Source organism: Portunus trituberculatus, chromosome 33, assembly GCF_017591435.1.
Source record: "Portunus trituberculatus isolate SZX2019 chromosome 33, ASM1759143v1, whole genome shotgun sequence".
Classification (NCBI taxonomy): domain Eukaryota; kingdom Metazoa; phylum Arthropoda; class Malacostraca; order Decapoda; family Portunidae; genus Portunus; species Portunus trituberculatus.
Genome location: NC_059287.1, coordinates 2,603,553 through 2,623,552, shown reverse-complemented (window position 1 = coordinate 2,623,552; position 20,000 = coordinate 2,603,553). Strand labels below are relative to the sequence as shown.

General features: G+C 40.1%; 1 protein-coding gene across 4 annotated transcripts in view; it reads left to right on the top strand.

Annotated features, from left to right (window-relative positions):
- Window positions 1–20,000, top strand: part of LOC123512160 (BMP-binding endothelial regulator protein-like) — a 164,659-nt gene that overhangs the window by 8,519 nt on the left and 136,140 nt on the right. For 3 of the 4 annotated variants that reach the window (XR_006677035.1, XR_006677036.1, XM_045268365.1), the window contains exon 2: window positions 11,274–12,260. The gene's annotated coding sequence lies outside the window, so the exon portion shown is untranslated. Of the gene's footprint in view, window positions 1–55; window positions 111–11,273; window positions 12,261–20,000 lie in introns of those variants that run through there. The other variant, XM_045268366.1, reaches the window with a different exon arrangement.

The following is a 20,000-nucleotide window of genomic DNA, read 5'->3' as shown; positions in this document are numbered from 1 at the left end:
GTGTGTGTGTGTGTGTGTGTGTGTGTGTGTAAGTATTTATGAATGCCTGCATATCGAGAGAGAGAGAGAGAGAGAGAGAGAGAGAGAGAGAGAGAGAGAGAGAGAGAGATGTAGCTATGTATGTTTTCGTATGTATGTACGTATGTATGTATATATGTATGTATGTATGTGCCTTGCATGTTTGTGCTTTTTGGAATTTTCTATATTACTAGTCAGGCTGAAAATGTCTTAATATTTCAACTATTTATTGAAGTATGTGGATAGTCAGAATATATATTTATTTTTAATGTAGGAGAGAAGGCCAGCCAAGGGCAACATAATATTAAAAAAAGGCCCACTTGATGCTGATTCTCTAGAAGATAGGAAGGGTTATCCAAAATTGGGGAGCAAATGTCTTGACACCTCTCTCTCTCTCTCTCTTCAAAGAAATCGTAGGAAGATGAAACATTTCTGTACAGTTCCGATATTTCTGAACGGTGAATTTCAAGAGAGAGAGAGAGAGAGAGAGAGAGAGAGAGAGAGAGAGAGAGAGAGAGAGAGAGAGAGAGAGAGAGAGAGAGAGAGAGAGAGAGAGAGAGAGAACGGGGATGTGCAGTGGTGAAAAAAAGTAGAAATCCTATGGTTCAAATCTGTGTCATTTTGTTTTGTATATTTAATAGAGTATTGCATCAAATAGTCGAGGTACATGTATGAGTGTGTATAAGTTTGTATGTAAAGTATGTATTGTATGTATATGCGTTCCTATCTCAAATCTGTGTGATGCAATGAACTGACGTGCTTATACTGCTAACTGATAACTGAATAAAGAATATCGTATACGCATCGAACAAGATTATGTCAGATTAACAAGTGAGAAAAAGAAACACAAAAGATGAGAGAGGCAGAGACAGATGTTAAGATGAAGCAGTGAGTCACCACCAGGCATGACTCACTTTCCGGCAGTCAGACATCCCGTAGGAGTAAGCTGGACCTTATTTTGAAACACATCTGCGCCTCACCGCACTACATTTAACCCCTTCAGTATTGGGATGCGTTTTTATCATGAGTTTTGGGTGTGATTAGACGGTTTTATTGACACTAGGAATGGTTTATGGAGTTCAGAAAATTAATGGCAAAAGTCTCCAGTATTATAATCCCCATGTGAGTTTCTGAAGCTGTATAAAATCGTTAAATAGTAAGATCAATAAGAAGAAACGCGTCATGATATTGAAAGGATAAAAAAAGACTCTAGCTGAAGTTACACGTGCTTTCAAAGTGTTTTAATGATTCTAGTGACGAAATAACAAAATATCTACATTATAAACAGGAAAAATACTCTTCATAACCAGAATAATCATCAGTGGCCTTTGAAAACAGTAGTGTTGAGAGAGAGAGAGAGATCAAAGCGTTTCTGTGCCTAAGACATCTGTGCCTAAGACAGACGAAACAACCAAAATCTATCAATCCCCACTGTCTTCCTACTCTTACCGTCCTTAACTTTGTACGCGAGGAAGGAAAGGCAACAGATGAGGTATAGAAAGGTGATTAGAGTTAAGGAAGGGAGAAGAGCATAAGGAAGAAAGCAGAAAGGTTTTGATGAGTAGAAGAAGGTGTGAAAAATAAGATGCAGGGTAAAAGGGAGTGTTTGTGTACCAGAGTTTGTTGTCTGTACTTTGATGTCTGTGTTTGACTTGTGCCTTGTTTGTTTATGCGCGCGTGTGTGTAGGAGAGAGAGAGAGAGAGAGAGAGAGAGAGAGAGAGAGAGAGAGAGAGAGATAATATCGTGGTCTTTTAACATTTTAAGACTTCCCCTCTTCACAGCATCTCTCTCTCTCTCTCTCTCTCTCTCTCTCTCTCTCTCTCTCTCTCTCTCTCTCTCTCTCTCAAACACACACACACACACAAATGGTCACTTTTCGCATACTTGGACGGCACAAAAAATGAGAGAGAAGTTGAATTGTGATAAGGAGACATAAAGAGTGTGTGTGTGTGTGTGTGTGTGTGTGTGTGTGTGTGTGTGTGTGTGTGTGTGTGTGTGTGTGTGTGTGTGTGTGTGTGTGTGTGTGTGTGTGTGTGTGTGTGTGTGTGTGTGTGTGTGTGTGTGTGTGTGTGTGTGTGTGTGTGTGTGTGTGTGTGTGTGTGTGAGTAATATCTGTGAGTGTGCAAAGGTGACTGAACGTGAGAGAGAGAGAGAGAGAGAGAGAGAGAGAGAGAGAGAGAGAGAGGAGTGCATATGAGGTATGTTTGGACATCTTGAGTGTGAGGCGAGGTGAGGAGAGGAGGGTGATGAAGTGCGGGGAATGTTGGAGGGATGGGGAGAAGGGAGGGAGAGATGGAGGGAAGGGAGAGAGGGATAACGGAGGGAAGGGAGGGTGTGTAGTGTTGCTAGGTGGAGGGAGTTTGTAGGTCGAGGAGGGAGGGAGGGATGTGTGTACTGCTCACGTGTCCCTTGTGGTGATCCTTCCCTCCAATCCTTGTCTTCCCTCCCTCCACGTGTGTGTGTGTGTGTGTGTGTGTGTGTGTGTGTGTGTGTGTGTGTGTGTGTGTAGTCAAGAGTGGCACTGACAGCGATACTCCTGATGTCTTTATGCCAAGTTGTGACGCACACACACACACACACACACACACACACACACACACACACAGGCACGCACAGGCACACGTTAGTTTAGAGGGTTCACTTACGTATCTCCATCCCCACCAACACACACACACACACACACACACACACACACACACACACACACACACACACACACACACACACACACACACACACACTTGTACACACACAAAATCAAATCACGCAAACAACTCCTTGAGAACGATCTCCTAACACACACACACACACACACACACACACACACACACACACACACACACACACACACACACACACACAGCTGCAGAAGTCGATCAGATGATATGTATCAAGAACAAGTATTTAGTGCAATTAACGTGAAGTGATAGAAGTCCTTGTGTGTGTGTGTGTGTGTGTGTGTGTGTGTGTGTGTGTGTGTGTGATCCAAATACCAGTGTTAATCTACGCATTTCTCCTCGCTGCTCGCTTCACTTGCTACACTGACACGCTGAGTGAAAAAAAAGAAAAGAAAAAAAGAAAAATGTGAGATCTATTTGTGCTTTTCATATCATTCATTTCATCTTTCTTGTAGTTTTCTTTTATTTTTATATTTATTGTTTTTATCTTATTTTCTTTTTGTATTTTCGTCTCTTTCTCATCTTTCTTGTAATTTTCTTATTTTTCTCTCATTTTCTATCTTTTTTTTTTGCTTTTTCGTTTATTATTTTTCATCTTTTTTAATTTTTTCATATTTTTTGGTCTTTTATATATTTTTTCAATTATTTTTCGTATTATTTTGCTCGTTTTGTTTTCATATTTTGCGTGATTCCTCATTTAATTGATTTTTTTACTAAAAAATAAAAAAACAGAAAATAAATAATCTTTTCTTAATTTCCATTATTTTTTCCCTTCATTTACAATTCAAACTAGAAAATAAATTAATAAAGGAATAATTTATTTTCTGCTTGTTCTTTTTCATTATTATTTCCATTTTTCTTTATTTTCCCACTTGTCTTTCTTCTTTTCTTAATCGTTTTCCATTCTAGTTCATCATTTTATGCTTCTTTTTGTCTTTTCTTTACATTTCTGTCTATTTCTTTCATAATTCATCACATTTTCTTTATAGTTTCCCTTTCAATGGTCTGTTTTCTCTACATCTCTTCGTTTTTCTCCTCTATTTCGTTTTCTTTACTATTCCCTTTCTTCTCTTTATAATTACTTTCATATTCGTCTTTGTTCACTTCCTTTTTCTTGACTCTCTCTCTCTTTCTCTCTCATTCATATTTTTCCTCATTTCATTCTTTTTCTTTTCCTAATTCTTCTTTTTTTTATTTATTTTTTTATCTCATTGACGTGGATCGATTTATTTTTAACTGGGATTAATTTTTTTTTTATTGTTCATCTTGTTTATCTCTTTTTTTTTTCTTCTTTTTTTTTCTCATGAACCTGTTTGTGGGAGACGAAGATGGATAGGTGGTGGTGGTGGTGGTGGTGGTGGTGATGGTGGTGGTGGTGGTAGTGATGGTGGTGGTGGTCAGTATTGGGATGGTGGTGCTGATAGTAGTGATAGTGGTTGTAGTAGTTGTCAGTGGTAAAAGTAGTAGTAACAGTAGTAGTAGAAGTAGCAGTAGTAGAAGTAGTAGTGGTGGTGATATCTGCAGTGCCGTTGATGTTGATGCGATAGTAGTAGTAGTAGTAGTAGTAGTAGTAGTAGTAGTAGTAGTAGTAGTAGTAGTAGTAGTAGTAGTAGTAGTAGCTGTGGAAGTAGTAGTAGTAGTGGTGGTAGTAGTAGTAGTAGTGGTGGTAGTAGTAGTAGTAGTAGTAGTAGTAGTAGTAGTAGTAGTAGTATGTAGTAGTAGTAGCAGTGGTAGTGGTAGTAGTAGTAGAAGTAGAAGTAGAAGTAGAAAAAGTACTGTAGTAGTAGTGGTAGCAACACAAACATCATTATCATTATCAATATTATTAGTATTATTATTAATATTACTACTACTACTACTACTACTATTATTATTATTGCTAGTATTATCATTATCTTCATCTTATTAGCAACATTAGCAGGAGCAACATCAATATTATTAGTAGTAAAGTAGGTCTGCAGCCTTGAGATATATGACAAGTGTAACAACCATAAAAAAACACACCTATGACAACAATCCTGCAGAATAATAAACCAAACCAACAGAGACACAATCCTAAATTTCTCCCTCTTATTTTTTCTTCCCTCTCAGTGTCCTTATGTGTTTCTCTCACCAATTCTCTCTCTCTAATAATCTTTTTTTTGTTTAGATCTGTTACCTACCCCCCCCCTCTCTCTCTCTAATAATAAACGAAACCAACAGAGACACAATTCTAAAGGACAGAAATATATGATGCTAAATGTGTCTGTCTATATGTATGAACGTTTTGTCTGTCTATATGTTTGTCTGCCCCACGTGTTAACCCCTTGAGCACCATGACGCGTTTCCATATTCATTCTGCTTACTATTTGGTGATTTTATACACTTTCTGAACCTATGTGGGGGATTGAAATAGTGAAGACTGTGGCCATTAATCTTCTGACCTCCACAGATCCTTCCTAACGTCAGTAAAATGGTCTAATCGTACAGAAATCTCAAGGTAAAAATGTATCCCAGTATTGAAGGGGGTTAACCTTAATGGGGAGGGGAATGCAGGGATATAGCCAAAGTTATTAGTGGAAAATGATCAATAGTATTCAAACTCTACCAGTCCTGTTGCAAATTAAAGAAATATATATCAGTAGTAAAGCAAAGACTGAGACAATTAATTCTGGCATGTTTGTGCTTTATGAGTATCTGTTTACGTGCTGTCAATGAGGTCATCTATCTATTTTTCTATCTGTCTATCTATTTTGCTTTTTATTTATCTATTCATCTATATATCTATTTTTCTATCTATTCTTCCTTTTATCTTCCTATCTATCTATCTATCTATCTTTTTTCTATTTACCTATCTATTTATATTTTCTTTTTATCTATCTACCTGTCTATCTATCAAGGGTATTTTCTGACAAAGCACTCGTACCATAAGGAGTCCCAGTACTAACTAAAACAAAACAAAGCACAAATCAATATAGAAAAAACGCACCGATAATATTACTTATGGTCACAGTCATAAAAAAAAAAAAAAAAAAAAAAAAAAAAATCAGTATGAAAAAAAAGTCCGCACCGAGAACCCTTCCATTAGCAACAACACCCTCGCTGCCACACCACGACCACCTGCAACAGCGGACGTCAAAGTAGCAGTTGTAATGGCTCGGGACGCATCACTAATACTGGTACGCGTAGTAATAGCAGGGCGCGATATAGCCGTACCCAGCGGGGCGGCGTCGCGACCATTGGCTTGACAGGGGACCGCCCACACCCAGCTGTCCCGCGGCCTGGCTCAGCTCTCCCGCTTATCTAATTTATTGACGAGGCGCTGCTTACCCTCACTCCCCCCCTCAGCATCCCTTCTCTGACCCCCTCTCCCCTCCCCAGCTCAGCCTCCACCCCTCCCCAACCTGTCCCGGTCCACCCTTGCACCCCTCTCTCGTCACTAGTACTTCCCCTCCATGTACTGACTCGAGACTTTGCGCTTCCCTCAAAGTCTCTCTCTCTCTCTCTCTCTCTCTCTCTCTCTCTCTCTCTCTCTTATATATTCCAGTTTAAATACGTGAGCTCTATTTCAGTCTGTGTTTTTCTAATGTCTGTGTCTCTCTTCCCTCTCTCCTCTCCTCCCCTCTCTCTTTCTCTCTTTCTCTCTCCCCCACCTCTCTTTGTGCGGGGCTCAGAATAGGTTACCGGTGATGTCAACTCCTTCGTCACCCCTGTGCTAATGGTGATGACTCCTCCCATGCTGGTCTTTGTTGAGCTTGTGCAGAAATAAAACCATCTCTCTCTCTCTCTCTCTCTCTCTCTCTCTCTCTCTCTCTCTCTCTCTGTCTGTCTGGAAGTCCCTGTTTTTGTCCTTTCTTTGTTTCAGTTCATTATTTTTGCATTCAAGTCTGTCTGTGTGTTTGTCTGCCCTTGTCTGTCTGTCCGCCCGTGTGTCCGTGTGTCTGTCTTCTCTTTATCTTTCACCAAGAAGGAAAGGAAGCGCGGTTGTTACATCTTCAAACAATCTGAAAGCACACACACGCCATGTAAAGCACACACACACACACACACACACACACACACACACACACACAGAAAGAGGGAGAGATAATTTCTTTTTATTCTATTAATTTATTCTTTCCTTCTTTATTTATCTATATATTTGATTTTGTAAGGAAGAAATATTGGATGAATATGCAGTCGTTTGCTTCTTTTCTGTCCCACTGTCCGGTTGTGTGATTTATTTCCCTTGTCAGACAGACAGACAAACAGATAGATAGATAGATAGATAGATATTCATTGACCACAAATGTACATACATAGGTACAAAGCATATTATTTTCATGTTTATTGCTTTTTAAAATTTCGTTTCATTATTAAAGCAGTGTTTATAATTTGCAGTCCGCAGTTAGACAATTCAGTAAAATTTACATAAAAGGAAACCCAAAGCCGATAAACATCAAAATAATAAAAAAAAAAACTACTTGTATCCAGCTAGAAACAGAAAAAAATAATCCAACATAGAAACTAGAATACCCACATGTTTAATCAGATGTTTCTTGATAGGTCAGGTTATGTTAAGTTAGTTTTAAGACCTAATGCTACAGTTCAGACACCAATGAATTACCAGTAATCTAACCTAACCTAACCTTCTGTAACCTAACCTAACCTAACCTTCCGTAACCTAACCTAACCTAACCTAACCTAAAAATATTTGCTTTTCTTGATACTACGATTATGTTTCTATTCTTAATCTCTGTCTGTCTGTCTGTCTGTCTGTCTGTCTGTCTGTCGGTCTCTCTCTCTCTCTCTCTCTCTCTCTCTCTCTCTCTCTCTCTCTCTCTCTCTCTCTCTCTCTCTCTCTCAAAAGATGCTATTTATCGAGAGTACCGCCCAGATAATCTACGAATACTCAATAGGATTTAACTCCTTTACTGCCACGGCATTAGTTTCGTATTATTCTGAATGGCATTAACTTCTTCAGTGCTATGACGTCTTTTCATATTCTGCTTACTATTTAGGGATTTTATACAACTTATGTGGGGATTAGAATAGTGAAGGCTCTGGCTATTAATCTTCTGACCTCCATAGATCCTTCCTAATGTCAATAAAAATGATCTAATCGTACACAAATCTCAAGGTAAAAATGTGTCCCAGTATTTATTTAAAGGTTAAGGGATCTACATTTGTATTATCTTTTAAGAGACTCTCTGGCAAATTGGCAACGGAATAAGCTGAAATAAATGAAAAGGTCCACTGAAGTTACTGGGCATTTACAAGAACGCAGATCATTCATTGTCTTCAGAATCTTGATAACTCTCACGAGAAAAGCATTTATAAGAATATGGATCATTGTCTTTGAAATCTGACCACATCCACAACCACCTATTGTCCCTTTCAGTATCATGACGCGTTTCCATATTCATTCTGCTTACTATATGGTGATTTTATACAACTTCAGAAACTTATGCTGGGGGATTAATATAGTGAAGACTCTGGCCATTAAACCTTTGACCTCCATATACTCATGCTAATGTAAATAAAATGGTCTAATCACACCCAAACCTCAAGGTAGAAATGCGTTCCAGTACTGAAGAGGTTAAATGTAATCAAGACGAACGATTTATAAGAACATACATCATCACCTACTGAATAAAACAAGTCAGCATCTAAAAGCAATAAAGAAATGTATTTTACGAGTATGAAGCCTGTTAGTATGATTCGATTGCTTATTTTAACCGCCAGATAAGAAGATTACGAGTCTATTAGAACCATTAGAGAGATAAAAGACCACAAGACCTCCATTGTAATTGTATCTCTTAGTAACTATCAGTGGTATTAATGGGGCTGATTGCTGTGTAGGGAGATAAGGGAAGAGCCTCCTTGCCTTAACGATAGATAGGGCTAAAGGGCGCCTCTCAATCCATACAAGCAGATGATCCCTATACATAACTGTGGTTCCTGAAATATGTCTCGAATGACTTAAGTCTCTTGAGTGTCAAAAGGAAATATCTTATCTTGTGACACACTTGATTACTGATTGGCTGTGTTTCCTGTGACACGTCCTGTTTGGTTTCATCTTGCTCCTGTTTCTTTCTCCTTTATTCTTTTCTTTTTCCTTTTACTTTTTTAGTTTTGGTTTATTTTGTTTTGCTTAATTTTTTTTTGGGTGTAAGGAAAAAGTTTTGCGGTTTCTATCTGTAGGTTCATTTCTTTGTGTTTATGTTTGTCTGGTTATCTCTCTTAGTGTGTGTGTGTGTGTGTGTGTGTGTGTGTGTGTGTGTGTGTGTGTGTGTGCCCCCTCCCCGTCCCCAAACTCTCTTTCTCTCACTTTCTTCCTTACCTGTCTTTCACTGTACTTTCTCCCTTTCTGTCACGTTTCATTTTGCTACCTGCCCTCTCTTACCCACCACCACCACTACCACCTCTCTCTCTCTCTCTCTCTCTCTCTCTCTCTCTCAAGCCAGTCTAGACCCTCAAATTCATCGGACTCAGCCTTAACTGACTCATGAGTACTGAAGAGCCTCTCGTTACTCACCTCTCAAGTGACTGTCAGTTCTCTATCCGGAAGACTCGAGAGCTGATTGGCTGAGGATTGAGGGCAGCGAGTCGGGGATTGGTTAGCGTGGAGCGCCCGGCCAGCCTCGAGCCACGACAGGGAAGGGAAGGCAAAACAGGATGAGATGTGCCAGTGTGCTATAAGCCTTCGGGGTGACGGGAGGGTATGTTGTGTGGGTGCGGGTGCGGTTTGTGTTGGTGGTGGTGGTGGTGGTGATGGTGGTGGTAGTGGTAGTGGTGGTGTATGGTGTGCTTGTGTTTGTGTGTGTTGTCACGTGTGTGTGTGTGTTATGCTATTAATATTTACTTGCTTGTTTGTTTATTTGTTTATTTTGTGTGTGTGTGTGTGTGTGTCTGTGTGTGTGTGTGTGTGTGTGTAGGTATGTAGTGCATTTCAGTGTATTTATGTGTATTTGTTTGTATCATTCCATTGTGTTTTCGTTTACATACAACATAAACATTGGCTATACAGAGAGAGAGAGAGAGAGAGAGAGAGAGAGAATATTGGGGCGCACCTCATGTTGTTCATATCCAGATGTTCGAAGCCTCGGGTCACCCTCTCAAACCAACCTCCTCCTCCTCCTCCTCCTCCTCCTTACAGGATATAGACAGCTAAGTGGCACGCTAAAATTACGCTTCTCAGTGACGTCATCAGTCTGTAATGCTTCTCTCAGTGGTCCTCCTCCTCCTCCTCCTCCTTCCATGATTTTGACTGTCCACGTCCTTCTGCTTGTTAACACCCGTATTATCAGAGAGAGAGAGAGAGAGAGTCCAACTTCCTGAAAACCTGCGCGTATGTTGTTTGAATTATGTGATGTGCCTTTTTTGTGTCCGTGTGTGTGTGTGTAATTCACCACGGTCGTCTACTGGTCACCCAGCCAGTCTTCCCCATTACGGAGCGAGCTCAGAGCTCATAGACCGATCTTCGGGTAGGACTGAGACCACAGCACACTCCACACACCGGGAAAGCGAGGCCACAACCCCTCGAGTTACATCCCGTACCTATTTACTGCTAGGTGAACAGGGGCTACACATTAAAAGGCTTGCCCATTTGCCTCACCGCGCCGGGACTCGAACCCGGCCCTCTCGAGTGTGAGTCGAGCGTGCTAACCACTACACTAGGCGGTGTGTGTGTGTGTGTGTGTGTGTGTGTGTGTTGCTTTCCTTTTTTTCTGCTTTGGCAAATCTTCTCTTCCTATTTTTTTTTTCCTTATCTTTTATATGCTAATTGTTTATTTACTCTCACTTTTACACTCTAAATATCGGTCATTGTATCCTCTCTCTCTCTCTCTCTCTCTCTCTCTCTCTCTCTCTCTCTCTCTCTCTCTCTCTCTCTCTGTGTGTGTGTGTGTGTGTGTGTGTGTGTGTGTGTGTGTATTTCTGTGTGTGTGTGTGTGTGTGTGTGTGTGTGTGTGTGTGTGTGTGTGTGTGTGTGTGTGTGTGTGTGTGTGTGTGTGTGTGTGTGTGTGTGTATGTGTGTGTTTGCAAGCATTCCGTTCACGTGCACATGCCCATGAAGTAGATTAATAGACATTGCAGAAGAGTACCGAGAGAGAGAGAGAGAGAGAGAGAGAGAGAGAGAGAGAGAGAGAGAGAGAGAGCAACAGCATCAGGAATAAAATGAAACGGTGTCAACATTTCGCATAATAACATGAAAAAAGAGAGAAAAAAAAAACGAGAAATAGAAGGTAGAAATACGAGTAATAATGAAGCCCGTTTTCTGTTCGTTTCTTGGAAGTCGTAAAGTGTTATTGTTTATGTTCGCATTTCAAGGCTGGTGATGATTGGAGGCGGACAGGTAAAAGTCACAGGTAGATATTGAAGGTTACCACGCCAACCAGTCAACCAACGAACGCAGGAACGAAGGAAGGGTTCTTGTTATTATGTATTTCACTTGTGCTAGTGTGTGTGTCTGTGTGTGTGTCTGTGTGTGTGTGTGTGTGTGTGTGTGTGTGTGTGTGTGTGTGTGTGTGTGTGTGTGTGTGACAACTACTTGTGTACGCGAGTGTGTGCCTCTGACTGTGCGTTTATACAAGTATCTTCATTTCTATTCCCCTCAGGTGAAGCCGCTGCGTGGACCAAGAGAGAGAGAGAGAGAGAGAGAGAGAGCACCAAGTTACGCTCGACTATCTTCAAGTGACGTGGGAGGTGTAGGCGCCCTGTAACACCCTCCTTCACCCTGCTACACCCTGCTATTCCCTGCTACACCTCGCCCATCACCTAGAGAGAAGGTGCAAGAGTTAAAGGAGCGGCGCGTGCAGAGAGGTGAAGCCCTGAGCCACCCAACCCAACCAGATAGAAAGGAAACATGAGATTGCCTGACGCTACCCTGAACGCTGGCCTTGAAAAGTGTGAAGTGGCTGTGAGGAGAGTGTGAAGTGTGCGGCGAGGAGTGTGTGGTGTGTGGCGAGGCTGGTGGTCTGTCCGGCGGTGAGTGCGTGTCTGGGTTCTGTGGTGTTAGTGCAGGTGGTCGTGGTAGTAGTGGTGACAGTGAAGTGGTGGGGACGTGTTGGACGGTGAAAAAGTGGCCACACACACACACGCACACACACACACACACACACACACACACACACACACACACACACACATACACACACACGGGAGTTGGTGCGTGGGCGGGCAGGCGAGGAGTGGTGTCCGCGCGTCCCGGGAGAGCAGAGAGAAGAGAGAAGGGAGAAGGAGGTAGTGGTGGTGGTGCTGGTGCCATGAGTGGAAGCTTGACGCATGCCTAGGTGCTCCTCCCGCCTCCTCCCGCCTCCTCCCGCTGCCGTGCCGCTGAACAGACCTTCCCCAGACCGCTTCAGTCCCCCACGCGACGCACCAGCCCTCGCTCAACACACACTTGCCTTCTGTGCACACCTGTCCACTCAACGAAGCGGGCCAGGTGCAATCATCAGTCCTGACCTCTAGTACCTGGCGGCCCACTGAAGCATGTGACGGGAATTGCCACTCAGGGTCAGCTCACGGAAAGGACACAGGGAACTCTGAACTTTGACCTGCGTGGTAGTTGGTGTCACCTGAAGGCCACACAGGCGTCATAACAGGTAGGTGTTGTAAAGGGAGTGTGTTCTTTGACTTGTTCTTTGTCCCTCTCTTGGTGTTGGTGATAGTCAAGTGTGTGTGTGTGTGTGTGTGTGTGTGTGTGTGGGTGTGGGTGGGTACGTGGGTGGGTGGGAGGGAATGAGTGACTGTTTGGCGAGTATTTGTCGAGTGTTTGTTTGGGTGAGGCGTTGACACTCTCGCGATGGAAGACTTGTACATACAGACAGGCACACACACACACACACACACACACACACACACACACACACACACACACACACACACACACACATTAAAATCACTATTTCTCAAGTAGTTGCAATTCTACTACTACTACTACTACTACTACTACTACTACTACTACTACTACTACTACTACTACTACTACCACCACTACTACAATAACAACAACAAAACATCCACTACTACCACTTCCGCTCATATCTTTACTACTAGAACTAAACACTACTACTACTACTACTACTACTACACACACACACACACACACACACACACACACACACACACACACACACACACACGGACTACTTGCAAGCTTCCTCCCACGTCAATAAGAGGATGTGTCTGTATGAAGAGGCTGCAGGAGGCGAGACGAGGATGGGCGGGGTGGGGCGGGGCGCGGAGGGCGGGACGGGGCGGAGGTCAGCGATAGCATCTCCGTAAAGGCTTCAATTGGAGGGGGAATCGCGGGCAACGAGGCAATCTTGTCCTCTTTGACCAACTGCTCCCCGCGGTGTTGGTTTTCCTGCCGCTTATCAAGTCAGCTGGCCAATTTGAAGTTTGCCAGATCCAACTCTAGAAAAAAAAAAAGAGAAAAAAATGGGTAGATATTAAAAAAGAAGAGAACAAGCACGTGTAAGTGTGTGTGTGTGTGTGTGTGTGTGTGTGTGTGTGTGTGTGTGTGTGTGTGTGTGTGTGTGTGTGTGTGTGTGTGTGTGTGTGTGTGTGTGTGTAGAGAGAGAGAGAGAGAGAGAGAGAGAGAGAGAGAGAGAGAGAGAGAGAAAAACATATAAATACGAAGACGTGTGTGTGTGTGTGTGTGTGTTTTACGTAATATAAGGTCACGGAGAAAGAAGAGAAGGTCATTCGTTTTTTTTTTTCATTTGGTTTATTCAATGTTTATCTTTATTCTTCCTCGCCTGTCGTGTTTTCATTTTTGGTGATTAGGAACGATGACAGTCGATACACGTATATTTTATTTTCCTTTTAATTAACTCAATTTTTCTTGTCAACATCTTAATATTGTTCAGTTTCTTTATATTTTTTTTCATAAACTGATACTCGTGAATTTCGTCCTTCTTTCTAATTAACTGCTTATATTTTTGTTACCAGCGTTCTCATTTTATTTAATTTATGCATTTTTTTTCTCTTACAACGTATCAGTAAATTTCTTTCTAATAAAGCAATGAATTCCAACAAGTTATTCAAATATTGTCTTTAAATTCGTGTATTTTTGTTTTTATTTGTACGGCGAAGTTGTCCAATATTGGTGATTGACAAGAAAACAGGGAAAAGGTATTACAGAAAGAAGAGGAAATGTGACAGATACAGGCAGGCAAGCAAACATACATACATACAGACAGACAACAGACAGACAGACAAACGAACGGATACAGAAAGAAAAGTTATTGACATGCCATCGTAACAACAACAGAAAAAAAGTGAAAAATCTCTGACTGATAAAAAGTACAAAATAAGAAAAATGAATAAGAAGGACCACTACGCCCACCAATAAAAAGGAAAAAAGAAAAGAAATGAATGAAAAATACCAACAAAAACGCATCCACTGAAAATCATAAAAACAAAAAAAAACTTAACTTCTCCCACAAAAAAAAAAAAAAAACTAAATTAAAATGGAAAAAATAAATAGATAAATAAATGGCCATAGGATAGAATCAAACCCTTTTCATTAAGACATTCAGTACTGGGACGTATTTTTACCTTGAGTTTTGGGTACGATTAAACGATTTTATTTACCTTACGAACTGTCTATGGAGGTCAGAAGATTAATGGCCAGAGTCTTCACTGTTTTAATCCCAACATGAGTTTCTGAAGCTGTATAGAACCACCAAATAGCAGAATGAATATGGAAACGTGTCATTGTACGGAAGGGGTTAATTCCTTCAGTACTGGGACGCTTTTCTATCTTGAGTTTTGTGTACCATTAAACGCTTTTATTTAAATTAGGAAAGGTCTATACAAGTCAGAAAATTAATGGACTGACTCTTCACTGTTTTAATCCCAACATGTGTTTCTGAAGCTGTATAGAATCACCAAGGGGCAAGGTAGTGGTGGTGGTTCTCCTCTCCTGTGCTCTCTTCTCTCCTAAATGTCAGCTGTTGTAGAGGCAGAAGTCATGGTACTAATAGTGTTTAGACTACGAGAATCAAGAGACCAGTGCACCAAGAATGACACTCACTCCTCCCACAACACGCTGGAAACATGTTATTCTTTTATCATTCTTTCTAATTCTTTCTATCCATTCTGCTTTCCTCAGTTCATACTAAATCATTCTAGTCTTTGCCATCTTCTCTTCTAGTCTCTTCTACCAATCTCCTTTTTCTAATCGTTTTTATCCTGTGCTTCATTTGTCTATCTTTATTTTTTTTAATGAGTTTTTTCTTCTCTTTATCTTCCTTTCAGTCTCATCAGCTGAATTTGATCTACCTTATCTCTTCTATCTAATTTCTTCTTCCAGTCCATTTCTGTCCTTCTTTCTTATCATCTCTTCTATTAAATCTCTTCTACCTAATCTGATCTACTCTTTGCTACTCAATCTCTTCTGCATAATCTCTTCACTCAAATCTCTCGTCTACCCAACCTCTACTATCTAATCTTCTCTACCCAATCTCTTCTATTCATTTTCCTTCCTCTCATTCTCTTCCTCATAATCTTTTTTATTTAATCTCTTTTTTTCTACCCAATCTTTTCCACCCAATCTTCTTATACTCAATATCTTCAATTCAGTCTTGCACCCAATCTCTCCTATTAATTTTCCTTCCTCTCATTCTCCTCCACCTAATCTTTTCTACCTAATCTCTTCTTTTCTACCGAATCTTTTCCACTAACCTTCTTTTGCTCAATTTTTTCAACTCAGCCTTCTATTCAATCTCTTCTCTTAATTTTTTTTCTACTCTTTCTCTTCCACCTAATCTTTTCTACCTAATCTCCTCTACCTAATATCTTTTACCTAATCTTTTCCACCAAGCGTCTTCTAATCTCACACTCTTCCTTTCAATCTCTTACCAATCTCATGTACCCAATGTCTTCTACCAAATCTCTCGTACACAGTGTCTCCTACCTATCTTTTGACGCTTTCCTCACAGTTTTCTCTTCCTCTCTCTCTTCTACTCTTGCCTTCTCGTCCTCCATGATTCTTTTTGCTTGTACTAAAAAGTCATGATTCTTTCACCCACAAGTCATGATTCCTTTTATTTTTACCCACAAATCTATGCTACGTTTCTTCGATTTTCTTTATTTTTTCTTTCGCTTTATTGGTGTCTGAAAGAGATTTAGGTCAATTTAGGGTATTCTGTCTCTGTCTCTCTCTCTCTCTCTCTCTCTCTCTCTCTCTCTCTCTCTCTCTCTCTCTCTCTCTCTCTCTCTCTCGTCGTTTTCTCTTCTTCTTCTTCTTCTTCTTCTTCTTCTTCTTCTTCTTCTTCTTCTTCTTCTTCTTCTTCTTGTCCTCCTCCTCCTCCTTTTTCTTCCTCCTCTTCCTTGCTCTTCTTTTTTCTCTGGTTTTGTTTCTCTTTCCCATCACGTACACTTTCATAAAAGGTGAGGCTTCATTATCACCCCCAACATTATCATCTCCTCCTCCTCCTCCTCCTCCTCCTTCTCCTCCTCCTCCTCCTCCTCTCCTCCTCCTCCTCCTCCTCCTCCTCCTCCTCCTCCTCCTCCTAATTCTTCTTCTCATTATATTTACTCAGAATTGTTTTTCGTCTTAGTTTTCCTTCTCTTCTTTCTTGTCTTCTTTTTTCTTGTTTATTTATTTATTTGTTTATTTTGGGTATTATTATTATTATTATTATTATTATTATTATTATTATTATTGTTGTTGTTGTTATTATTGTTGTTATTATTGTTATTATTATTATTATTATCGTTACTATCATTATTACTACTATACTACTACTACTACTACTACTACTACTACTACTACTACTACGTACTTTTATTAATTAATTGGAATTTGATGCATTATATTTTCCTCTATTTTCTATTATTCTAACGTGTCATTTTTATAGTTTGTCTCTTCAATCATACCTTCTTTAAGTCCTCTCTCTCTATTCTCTCTCTCTCTCTCTCTCTCTCTCTCTCTCTCTCTCTCTCTCTCATGTATAATTTTTCGACGCTGTTACCCTTTTGCGATATCCTCCTCCCTCCTCCTCCTCTTCCTCCTTTCCTCCTCCTCCTCCTCCTCCTCCTCCTCCTCCTCCTCCTCCTCCTCCTCCACCTGTCACTGGGCCATCGTCATTACCTTTAATCTCTCACTGACTCACACTGGAGGAAGGAAGAGGAAGGAGGGAGGAGGAGAGAGAGAGAGAGAGAAAGGAAGAGAGAGGAAGAGAAGAAATTTAAAGAAAGGGAAGAAAGGAAGTAGGGAGAGTAAATGAGCCCTCCATCACGTCTACGCTCCTCCTCCTCCTCCTCCTCCTCCTCCTCCTCCTCTTCCTCCTCCTCCTCCTTCTCTTCCTTCACCCTTTCCGCCGTAGAATTACCTCTTTCCAGGCCCTGTTTCCATTCCTCCTCCTCCTCCTCCTCCTCCTCCTCCTCCTCCTCCTCCTCCTAAATCTATACCTTTCCTCCTCTCTTTATTTTCCTGTTTTGTCAAATCTTTTCACTCATATTTTTCAAGCCTTTCATGTTCCAGAGACAGTTACGACCATTTCTTTTCCTTTACTTTACTTTCGCATAAGAAAAAAAAAAGATAACGTAAGAGAGAGAGAGAGAGAGAGAGAGAGAGAGAGAGAGAGAGAGAGAGAGAGAGAGAGAGAGAGAGAGAGAGAGAGAGAGAGAAATTGGAAGTAGCATCGTAAATATAAAAACATTCCCTTGCTCTTTCTGTCGAATGAAAATGTGCGAAGCTTTTATTGATCTTTAGGAACTTATCGTGAGGGCCATTGGTATTTGAGAGAGAGAGAGAGAGAGAGAGAGAGAGAGAGAGAGAGAGAGAGAGAGAGAGAGAGAGAGAGAGAGAGATGAAGATATACAAATTTGATGTTCGAAATATTTTGCATCTATGAAGTGTCGGATTTGAAAAGACTGTGAATTAGAGACCATAGATTTAGAAAGGTTGAATTTAGAAGGTTTTGATCTTGAAAGCTTGTAGATAGAGAGAGTTTGAGTTCAATTTCTGGATCTGAAAAGGATTTAATTATAGAAAGATTTAGATTTTAATAGTTTGAACTTAAAACGTTTTGAATTTAGAAAGACTTTGATTTAGAAGGAAAGAGAGTAATAAGTTGACATTGTTTTAGTATTAGAACGTTTGTAAAGGAGTTTAATACTTTCTTATACGATCTGAAGAGATATTAATGACAACTCATGAAATATACTTTAATTTTATAGGATTCAGAAGAGAGAATATTTTGAGACCCTTACTTTGCGACCCAGGGCGAAACAGTTCCATCCTTTCTTTACGACTTGCAGCAGAAATAAATGCCACTCAACAACTTTGCTTTATTCTTATTTTAGGATTTACTGAAAACATCTTCACATTGTCTGCTGGCATTCACTGAGGCACTGTAAAGAATTCAGTACTTTTCTTTTGGATTTAGAGTCTGAAATAAATGGATTCCAGTGTTGCTTTAGAATTTGTGCTGAGGATTTGTCGTCGGAGAGAAAAAAAAATAGATACCTGAATGGGATTAAGAGAAAGACTATTGTAGCTTAACTCGTGTAGGAATTTAGAGAATATTTTTACATGTAGAGATCAACGCTTCATGAAAAAGAACACCAGCTTGACTCGTTGATTTGTATAGTTTAGAGCAAAAATATTTCAATACTATGAATTTTTTTTTTTTATGTAAGAGAGAGAACTGCCAAGGGTAAAATAGAATATATTAGAAAAAAAAAGTCTCACTGGAATTTTAGTCTCCATACGAAAAAATTAGTCAAAAGAAAATAATTGGTCAGTGACACGTTGCTTTACAGTTGACAGATGGCATCACCACGTCTTCATCGGGAAATTTATGTTCGTATTCAAAAATAGTAAGAAACAAAAATATAAAATCTCTATTCCCGCATTTACAAGTATATGTTTCTTAGGTCCGTCTTCAGAAACGCTTTGCTCTCACCACGACTATTTTCAAGGGCCAGAGATGAGTAGCAGGGTTTTCAAGAGTGTTTCTCCTGTTCATAATGTAGAAATCTTACCAATCCCTTCCAATCTAACTTCCTATTTTACGTGTTTTTGCATGTTATACATACATATATTATGCATTACTTAAGGAGACAGATATAACCTAATGTAAAGTTGCTGCATTTATATGAGCTGCCTTATAAAAAAAGATTGTATAATTAGTAATAATGCATGTCATGTTACTAAGGCATAATAAAATGTTCAAATGTTCAAATGTACCTCTAGAACCGTAAATATATCTTAGAAAACTCATGTAAATTTAGATAAAGCCTTTCGAAACAGTAGCGGTGAAGCACAGAAGTGTTTGAGACTACGAGCTTTAGAACGAGAAAAAAGCTAAACTCTACACTTTACACAATGGAAAGAGCAAACCTACAAAGTTGCCGTTTTGCTGTTGTCGTTCCTCTTAAGAAAAATACATGGCGAAGCTTTGATGAATAATAGCTGAACTGGAAGCACCGAAGTCTTCAGCTGTTAAACCCTTCAGTACCATGACTCATGTTCATATTCTGGTTACTATTTGGTGATTTTATACAGCTTCAGAAAATTACGTGAGGGTTGAAACTGTGAAGACTCTGGCCATTAATCTTCTGACCTCAATAGACCCTTCCTAATGTACGTGAAATAGTCAAATCACACCAAAACAGAAGGTAGAAATGCGTCCCAGTACTGAAGGGGATCAAGGGCATTGTCATCTTATCAGTGTCTTAAAGGCCACAGCGGTGATATGTCTGTTGTCATGGGTGTCTTCCCTCGCCTCGGTACAGAATCCTTTGTTCAGGTCGTGATAAACTCCAGAAGACACTAAAAAAAACGTCCATTAACCTTCTCAATACAGGAACGCACTTTTACTATGAGTTTTGGGTGTGATTAGACGATTTTATTTACCTTAGGAACGGTTAATAGGGGTAATAAGAATAATAGCCAGAATCTTCACTATTACAACCCCCACATTAGTTCCTGAGGATGTATAAAACTGCTATATAGTGAGAATAAATGAGAAAATGTGTCACGGTACAGAAAAGGTTAATTAACATCTACACTCACTAGAAGGAGAGAGACGGGATGAAAGCTTTTAAGAATATGAAACACACACACTGACATTTCACTGTTGAGTAAGAATAAAATGAACCAAAGAAGAAAAACAGGTACAGATATTAACGTTGTTGTAATATTCAGAGTGAAAATACATGTAAGTCGTTTTTATTCTTTAGTATCTGAGGAAGACTCTCTCTCTCTCTCTCTCTCTCTCTCTCTCTCTCTCTCTCTCTCTCTCTGGTAGTTAACGAAAGAAAACATATAGGCGTCATGAGAGAGAGAGAGAGAGAGAGAGAGAGAGAGAGAGAGAGAGAGAGAG